This window comes from Oncorhynchus kisutch, linkage group LG4 (assembly GCF_002021735.2).
Source record: "Oncorhynchus kisutch isolate 150728-3 linkage group LG4, Okis_V2, whole genome shotgun sequence".
Classification (NCBI taxonomy): Eukaryota; Metazoa; Chordata; class Actinopteri; order Salmoniformes; family Salmonidae; genus Oncorhynchus; species Oncorhynchus kisutch.
In genome coordinates, this window is record NC_034177.2 from 52214176 (window position 1) to 52223686 (window position 9511).

Here is a 9511-nt window from a genome sequence, read left to right on the forward strand (position 1 = left end):
TCCCTATGCACATATCCATTCTTATATATTCACTTTTATTTTCATTGTTCTGGTCTATACCATGGACAGAACATCAGTGATTTTAAACTTCCCCATTCCACTCTGGTGTTTATGTGTGGGAAACCCACTTAAACCAGAGAGGACCAGGATGTTGTTGGCTCTGAGGATTCATTTCCTTGCTATATAGGACACAGTGGAATCTCCCTGGAAACCCTGCATAAAATTATCCAGGCCTTCAATGGTAAACTCCTTAACCCTGACTTTCACCTCAGTCTGACCTCAGGGGTAGCCTACATTTCATTGGTTCCATTGTTTCTGTTGGTTCCATTATGTCACACCCTGACCATAGTTTGCTTTGTATGTTCTATGTTTTGTTTGGTCAGGGTGTGATCTGAGTGGGTATTCTATGTTGGATGTCTTGTTTGTCTGTCTCTGTGTTTGGGCCTGATGTGGTTCTCAATCAGAGGCAGGTGTTAGTCATTGTCTCTGATTGGGAACCATATTTAGGTAGCCTGTTTGGTGTTGGGTTTCGTGGGTGATTGTTCCTGTCTTTGTGTTTGTTACACCAGGTAGGGCTGTTTTCGGTTTTTCACATTTCTTGTTTTGTATATTGTTCATTTATCATCTTCATTAAAGATGTATCACCATAACCACGCTGCGTTTTGGTCCGCCTCTCCTTCAACAGAAGAAAGCTGTGACACATTAGTTATTTTGGTTCCATTACTTCCATTTTTTCTATTGGTACTGTTTGTTTCATTAGTTATTTGGGTTCCATTGGTTCTAATGGTTTCATTAATTATTTTGCTTCCATTGGTTCAATACATTGGTTCTATTCGTATTTTTGGTTTGATTGGCTCTATTGGTTCCTTTAGTTATTTTGGTTCCGCTGGTTCTGTTAGTTATTTTGGTTCCATTGCTTCCATTAAATGGGTCAGAGAAGGATCTTTGTAGATTATGCCATTGAATAAAACAAACTTTGTTGAGTGGGGTCTGTCTCTAACCTCTCTGATTGTTTGTCCTCGTAGTGTCCTGCCTGTCCTTCGTCCCTGAGAAGGGGACAGTTGGTGCCAGTGGAGATCTGCCCCCCCCCCCCCCCTCTCTCATTTGACTCTGGGAGAAGGCAAGATATGGTCACCCAAGTGTAGATGAGCCAACGCCACATACGTAAGCCACATCACTGTAAGATGGCGCCGAAGAAGAAGGCAGACTTTCGCATGCCCCCAGCCAATTGTATGGGTTTTTCTAGTTTATTTGCGTTGTTTGTAACTTATTTTTTTTAACTTAATTTGTACATAATATTGCCGCTACCGTCTCTTGTGACTGAAAATAACTTCTAGACATCAGGACTGCAACTACTCACAAAGGACTAGCAAAATAATTTTTTTCCCTTTCATGACTCTGACGAGCCCGATGCGAAGGATGTACTGCTTCCTTGGGAACAGGCCCAGATCCCCGTTATCTGTGTGAAAAGGAGGCAGAGATAGAGGGGCCGAAGGGCTGGCTGCCTTCTGAGAATTTATAGGTGATCGAATAAACCCTTACTTCCCTCCATTCTGCTAGCAAACGTGCAATCCTTGGAGAATAAAATCGTCAAGTTACGCGGAAGATTAAACTACCCACGGGACATTAAAAACTGTAACATCTTATGCTTCACAGAGTCATGGCTGAACGACGACAATATCAACATACAGCTGGCTGGTTATACGATGTACCGACTGGATAGAACAGCGGTGTCTGGTAAGACAAGGGGCTGCGGACTATGTATTTTTGTAAATAACAGCTGGTAAACGATATCTAAGGAATCTTGAGCTATTGCTCGCCTGAGGTAGAGTATCTCATGATAAGCTGTAGACCACACTACCTATCGAAAGTTTTCATCTGTATTCTTTGTAGCTGTGTTACATACCACCACAGTCAGAGGCTGGCACCAAGACAGCAATGAATGAGCTGTATTCCGCCATAAGCAAACAAGAAAACGCTCACCCAGATGCGTCGCTCCTAGTAGCCGGGGACTTTAATGCAGGGAAACTTAAATCCGTTTTGCCAAATTTCTATCAGCATGTTAAATGTGCAACCAGAGGGAAAGAAACTCTAGACCACCTTTACTCCACAAACAGAGACGCATAAAAAGCTCTCCCTCGCCTTCCATTTGGCAAATCTGACCATAATTCTATCCTCCTGATTCCTGCTTTCAAGAAAAAATGAAAGCAGGAAGCACGCATAGTCACTTTAATAACTCTACCTACATTTACATATTACCTTGGCACCGGTGCATCCGCACATTGACATTGATTCTGTACCGGTACCCCCTGTATATAGCCCTGCTATTGTTATTTACTGCTGCTCTTTAATTATTTGTTATTCTTATCTCTTGCTTTTTTTTGCATTTTCTTAACTGCATTGTTGGTTAGTGGCTTGTAAGTAAGCATGTGACAAATAAAATTAGATTTGCTCCATTTATTAAAGTGGCCAGTGATTTCAAGTCTATTTACAAAGGCAGCAGCCTGTAATGTGCTAGTGATGGCTATTTAACAGTCTGATGGCCGGAGATAGAAGCTGTTTTTCGGTCTCTGTTTGGCTCTGTTCCATTTATTCCACTCCAGTCATTACAATGAGCCCGTCCTCCAATAGCTCCTCCCACCAGCCTCTGTCTTTGATGCTCCCAAACATGGGTCTCCAACTCTGGCTTGGTTGGTTGATAGGATAATACACCAATGTTTGACTTGTCAGTAGTACACAAGTGTGTCTTGTGTTGGACCAGTGTACTCTCTTCAAGTCAACTCTACCCATTCCCATGTCACTCTGTACAACATTCCCATGTCACTCTGTACAACATTCCCATGTTTTACAACATGTTACTCTGTATGTTACTCCCATGTTACTCTGTATTGAGCTATGTGGTCCGCTCACTGCTCCTTTGTTATGGCTCCACTCCTCTCTATCCCTCTTTATTCTTTGGATTGCCATTAGCTGATGGCTTATGACCACTAGGGGTCCACAAAAAAAAGCCATTATAGTCACAACAGACATTAGAAATGACATGACAAACAATGTATATTACAGTTGTCACAATTGGCATTACAGAACAGGGGCAGTGGCACAAGAGGAATCAAAGAAACACAAGACTTGCTGGCCATCGCCAGGCAGGCGGACATCGCTGCTACCACCCTGGAAGTGCTCAAGGGGACCTCTAAGGCCTTCGACAGCGGTGAGCAGGGAGGGTTAGGGTTAAATCTAGAGTTATGGTTACAGTTAGCCCTGCTGAGATGCTAAATCGGAACAGTGAGTGACTACTACGGTTGAATATTTTCCATGTATTTTACAAATGTTCCATCCCGAGAATAGATCACTCTTCTCCTGGGTAACCCAGAATTTCCTGCCAAACCAGAAATGTCATTCCAAAGCATATAAATAGACCTATGTCTGGATTTGATTAGAGCTTTGATCGGACATTCAAGCCTGATGCTACCTGAGCCTGATGCATTAAATACATTTTATGAGCCCTACATTAAAGACATTTTATGAGCACAAGCCCAAAACAGCACAAACTGTGACTGTGCTTTTATCCAATACATACTGTGTGTTATATACTAGCATTTTAGGCTACTGCACATTACCCACGATAGAAAAACATAAAAGCCCATAGATTTAGCAAGCTCTATGCTCTCTTGGGTAAATAAATGAAACTAGCTCCAGTAGGCTAATCTTTTTGAGTGTGAACTGTATTACTGTAATGTATTCTATTATACTGTATTATATGAATTGGAACTATGCACCTTGTACAAACCATGATCAAGCTGAGAGAACATGTGATTCTGGTGCAGCACATGCGGCCTACAAAGCTACAAGTTTAAGCTAGCAAATTACATTTGAATTTGAAATAGGGCCTATTTGTATAATTAATGTTATTAGCCTGCCTCCTTTCTCTCTCTATTGTTGCTCAATTCCTTCCTCGCTTTCAACAGTTAAATTAAATATGTTTTGTTGTCCTTATCTTGATCATTCTAATGACATGCGTAAATAAAATATGACTAGAATGAGATGCAGACAGCTTTCACTTCTCTTCACGAAGATTGAATGGGTCTGAATAAATAACTGCTATAGCCTACCGCCATCGCACGTTCACTCTTCTTTCAAACTACCTTGAGTTCTGTTGGCTGCTGTCTTTAACGTTCAGAAAACAAGAGCTTGCGTCCCTTTTCAAATAATCTATTGGTATAAGAAATGCTAAAAAAAGAAGGTCCAGCAAGCTATTCTAGTCTAGCTTTTCCTGAATGGGACTCCAAGAGCTAAGGAGCGTTTTTTTTTTTTAAAGAGAGAGGCCAGCAGATCACAGGTGCGTGCGTATTGCGCCAGAGACTGTAAGTTAGAAGCTTATTATGTGTAACCCATCATTCATTAGCTAATTATAAGGCATTGAATGTATTACCTGAAAGAGGTAGGTGTCACGCCCTGGTTTTAGTATTTTGTGTTTTCTTTCTTTATTTGGTCAGGCCAGGGTGTGACATGTTTTTTTTTATGTGGTGTGTTTTGTCTTGGTTTTTTTCCGTACGTATTGGGATTGTGGCTTAGTGGGGTTTTCTAGCATAGTCTATGGCTGTCTGGAGTGGTTCTCAGAGGCAGGTGTTTATCATTGTCTCTGATTGGGAACCATATTTAGGCAGCCATATTCTTTGAGTGTTTTGTGGGTGATTGTTCCTGTCTCTGTCTTTGTTTGTGCACCAGTATAGGCTGTTAGGTTTTCTTGTTTCGTTTCTTGTTTCGTTTCTTGTTTTGTTAGTTTGTTCATGTGTAGAGTCTTTATTAAAGTACCATGAATAGAAACCACGCTGCATTTTGGTCCGCCTCTCCTTCGACGGAAGAAAACCCTTACAGAATCCCCCACCACAACAGGACCAAGCGGCGTGGTGAAAGGCTGGAGCAGCGAAAAGAGGAATGGACGTGGGAGGACGTTTTGGACGGCAAGAATATGTATGGACTATACTACTTGGGAGGAAATAGACAGGTGGGCGGTCGACCCAGGGAGAGTGCCGGAGCCCGCCTGGGATTCGCTGGAGCAGTGCGAGGAAGGTTCTAGGAGAATGGAGTTGGAGAAACGAACACGGCGGCGTGGAAGGAAGCCCGGGAGTCAGCCCCAAAAATGTATTGGGGGGGGGGGGGCTCACAGGGAGTATGGCTACGCCAGGTAGGATACCTGCGCAAACTTCCTGTGTTTACCAGGGGGCTAGAGAGACCGGGCAGGCACCATGTTATGCTGTGGTGCGCACGGTGTCCCCAGTGCGGGTGCATAGCCCGGTGCGGTACATACCAGCTCCGCGTATCGGCCGGGCTAGAGTAAGCATCGAGCCAAGTGTCATGAAGCCTGGCTCTACGCATCTGGTCTCCAGTGCGTCTCCTTGGGCCGGCTTACATGGCACCAGCCTTGCGCTCGGTGTCCCCGGTTCGACCTGCATAGCCCAGTGCGGGCTATTCCACCTTGCCGCACTGGCAGAGCGACCGGGAGCATTCAACCAGGTAAGGTTGGGCAGGCTCGGTGCTCAAGAGCTCCAGTGCGCCTGCACGGTCCGGTCTATCCAGTACCACCTCCACGCATCAGCCCTCCGGTGGCAGCTCCCCGCACCAGGCTTCCTGTGCGTGTTCTCAGCCCAGTACCACCAGTGCCAGCACCACGCATCAGGCCTACAGTGCGCCTCGCCTGTCCAGCGCTGCCAGAGCTTTCCTCCTCTCCAGCGCTGCCGGAGTCTCCCGCCTATCTAGCGCTGCCAGAGCCTTCCTCCTCTACAGCGCTGCCGGAGTCTCCCGCATGTTTAGCGCTGCCAGAGCCTTCCTCCTCTCCAGCGCTGCCGGAGTCTCCCGCATGTTTAGCGCTGCCAGAGCCTTCCGCCTCTACAGTGCTGCCGGAGTCTCCCGCCTGTTCAGCGCTGCCAGTCTACAAGGAGCAGCCAGAGCTGCCAGTCTGCAAGGAGCTGCCAGTCTGCAAGGAGCTGCCAGTCTGCAAGGAGCTGCCAGAGCTGCCAGTCTGCATGATGCCGCCAGAGCTGCCAGTCTGCAAGGAGCTGCCAGAGCTGCCAGTCTGCAAGAAGACGCCAGAGCCGCCAGTCAGCATGGAGCAGCCAGAGCCGCCAGTCAGCATGGAGCAGCCAGAGCCGCCAGTCAGCATGGAGCAGCCAGAGCCGCCAGTCAGCATGGAGCAGCCAGAGCCGCCAGTCAGCATGGAGCAGCCAGAGCCACCAGTCAACATGGAGCAGCCAGAGCCGCCAGTCTACCAGGATCCGCCAGTCAGCCAGGATCTTCCAGATCCGCCAGTCAGCCAGACTCTTCCAGATCCGCCAGTCAGCCAGGATCTGCCGGAACCGCCAGCCAGCCAGGACCTGCCAGAGCCAACTACCTGGCTGAGCTACCCCTCAGTCCCGAGCTACCCCTCAGTCCCGAGCTACCCCTCAGTCCAGTGGGGCCCTTGGTGAGGACTACTAGGCCAAGGTCGGCGGCGAGGGTCGCCTATCTAAGGACGCGAGGAAAATGGACTAAGACTTTGTTGGAGTGGGGTCCACGTCCCGCGCCGGAGCCGCCACCGTGGACAGACGCCCACCCGGACCCTCCCCTATGGGTTTAGGTGTGCGGCTGGGAGTCCGCACCTTGGGGGGGTTCTGTCACGCCCTGGTCTTAGTATTTTGTGTTTTCTTTCTTTATTTGGTCAGGCCAGGGTGTGACATGTTTTTTTTTATGTGGTGTGTTTTGTCTTGGGGTTTTTTCGTACGTATCGGGATTGTGGCTTAGTGGGGTTTTCTAGCATAGTCTATGGCTGTCTGGAGTGGTTCTCAATCAGAGGCAGGTGTTTATCGTTGTCTCTGATTGGGAACCATATTTAGGCAGCCAAATTCTTTGAGTGTTTCGTGGGTGATTGTTCCTGTCCCTGTGTTGGTTTGTGCACCAGTATAGGCTGTTAGGTTTTCTCGTTTCGCTTATTGTTTTGTTCATGTCTAGAGTCTTTATTAAAGTACCATGAATAGAAACCACGCTGCATTTTGGTCCGCCTCTCCTTTGACGGAAGAAAACCCTTACAGTAAGCTAGGATATATATATATATATATATATTGAACAGGATTATCTATTTTGGATGCAATTTTAATGGAATTGATAGAGAGAGACTGCTCGCGCATGCTCTGATTTAAAGCTACAATATTCAAGTGATAGGCTGTTTTAAAACTCTGCAGCTGCAATTAAAACAATTATCTTTACAATAAAAAAATATTTTAACCTCAGATAGCCAGATGGAGATAAATGTAAATTAGACCCACATTCGGTTCTTATATTACTGTAGCATACGCTATGCTGCAGCAAATGTATTCCTACCTGTCACAAGAACAAAAAGTTACCACAATGAGATAGGTCTGCATGCATTGAGAACTGCACTCCATACCGAGATGGGCTGTCTGTCCCCCACCATGAGCGTTGATGATTGATCATACAGAGAGAAGGCTGTAGAGAAGCCAAATTTAGACATCTTATATAATTTAACAAGGGGCGCAACTTTCACTGGGGACAGGGGGGACATGTCCACCCCACAATCTAACATTGCATTTTCGTTCCCCCCAGTTTTATCATTGGATTGTGATACAAAACAGGGCAATGGTGTGCTTTAGGACCATGCGGACACCACCGAGCAGTCGGGTAGGCTGTTTGGAGTGTTTATCCAACTGGATTTGAAAAAACACTGCATTTAACACATCCATTTCATGTCATGCTGTTGATATAAATCATTTATTATAATTTACTGGTTTCTCACAGTTACCCTGGGAAAAGGGTGTGGTTTTAGGTGGTATATCTTGGTAAATATCAGTAATCTGGTTTGCACCATTCAACCCTAGTGCATACATTTTTAGACCACGAATCAATCAGAACCAACATTGGTCTATATCCGTATAGCGTATGTTTCGGCAGTGTTGAGGGTGTCACTGTGGTATGAGCTGTGAAATCGTTGAGAGTCTGCTCTTGTGTGTCACCACTCTCTTCCTTATTATCCCTACCTCGTTAGAGGTATTGATTAAATAATGCATGTTTCCATGTTCATTTTAATGGGAGGATTTATATATCAGTTTAATCGAGGTGTAGACAATAGAACATCACAAATGTTTGAACTTTTAATGTGGCTGCATTAAATTCTGACCTGGCTGTATGGGATTTGTTGGATATAAAGTTGGGTGTTGTTTCGTTGCATTTAATAGCAGTGTCCGCGATAGGGTAATGCAAGGATTGTGGATTTGACAGCTCTAGTGCAGTTCCACCTCCGACACCGCCAAAACAACCGCTGTGGATGTCGGTTAGCATGGATCTATATAATCTAGCCCTTAGTGTGTGTAAGTAATCACTGCGGGACATAAACCCACAACTTTGGCATTTCTAACGCTCTTACCAACTGACAACCACAACAGCCGATCTAAAACATCATGATAGAGACTGATTTTCTTATGCTATGCTAACTCAGTACTCCATCATTCCAGATATCCACGCCCTGTGGTGCCATCCAGGACAGATAGAAATAGCCAGGAGGTTCCGCACCCTACTGGACTCAGACCACCACCCCTCAGAGATCGCAGGTGAGTGAATGGTTTAGGGTGCTGTACTACGGTAGACCCTCTGCTCCAACCTCTCCAATCTGTGTGTGTGTGTGTGTGTGTGTGTACCTGTGTTTGTGTTTGTGCGTCCATGTGTGTGTCTTTTAGAGGAGTTGGGATAAAGTAATCATTGGACAATAAAGTCATATTTTTCTTTGTCTTTCTCTATGCAGAGAGCCATCGGTTCTGGAGTCCAGGATGCCTACACTATACTCCTCAGGTGACTTAACATGGGGTCAGAGTTCAACCAATGGAAATATAATGACTAGAATGGATATATCCCATTTTATTTCATCTCAGGTCCACAATATTGTCAACAACACAATAGACTTTGCCCAGAAAATTATCAATACAGAGATCAACAGCGCCTCTGCCAACCCTGTGCCCTTCGCTGTGTGTGTGAGCTATTCACCAACTATTCCCCAAACCAAATTTGACAATTCTTACCTTCAGTGCTAGTTTTAACCCTCATGTCTGAATCAAATAGTGTTTGCAGAGAGAGGGGAGACCATCTCTGGAGGGAACTTCCTTCCTTTACCCAGTAAAGGCATCAAAGGATTCTGGTGTACCTAGTTCTGAGTTTTTCTGCGTTTTAAAACTAAGTGAGACGATAGAGGACATACAGTTGAAGTCGGAAGTTTACATACACTTAGGTTGGAGTCATTAAAACCAGTTTTTCAACCACTCCACAAATTTCTTGTTAACAAACTATAGTTTTGGCAAGTCGGTTAGGACATCTACTTTGTGCATGACACGTAATTTTTCCAACAATTGTTTACAGACAGATTATTTAACTTATAATTCACTGTATCACAATTCCAGTGGGTCAGAAGATGACATACAAAGTCTGTGCCTTTAAACAGCTTGGAAAATTCCAGAAAATGATGTCATGACTT

General features: G+C 45.3%; 1 long non-coding RNA gene across 1 annotated transcript; it reads left to right on the top strand.

Moving 5' to 3' along the window:
- The first annotated feature begins 1023 nt into the window (after positions 1-1023).
- Positions 1024-4108, top strand: LOC116374008 (uncharacterized). Its single transcript, XR_004209786.1, has 4 exons — positions 1024-1230; positions 1407-1522; positions 1657-1737; positions 3085-4108. It is a non-coding gene; the product is annotated as an uncharacterized LOC116374008 (long non-coding RNA).
- Positions 4109-9511: the final 5403 nt, after the last annotated feature.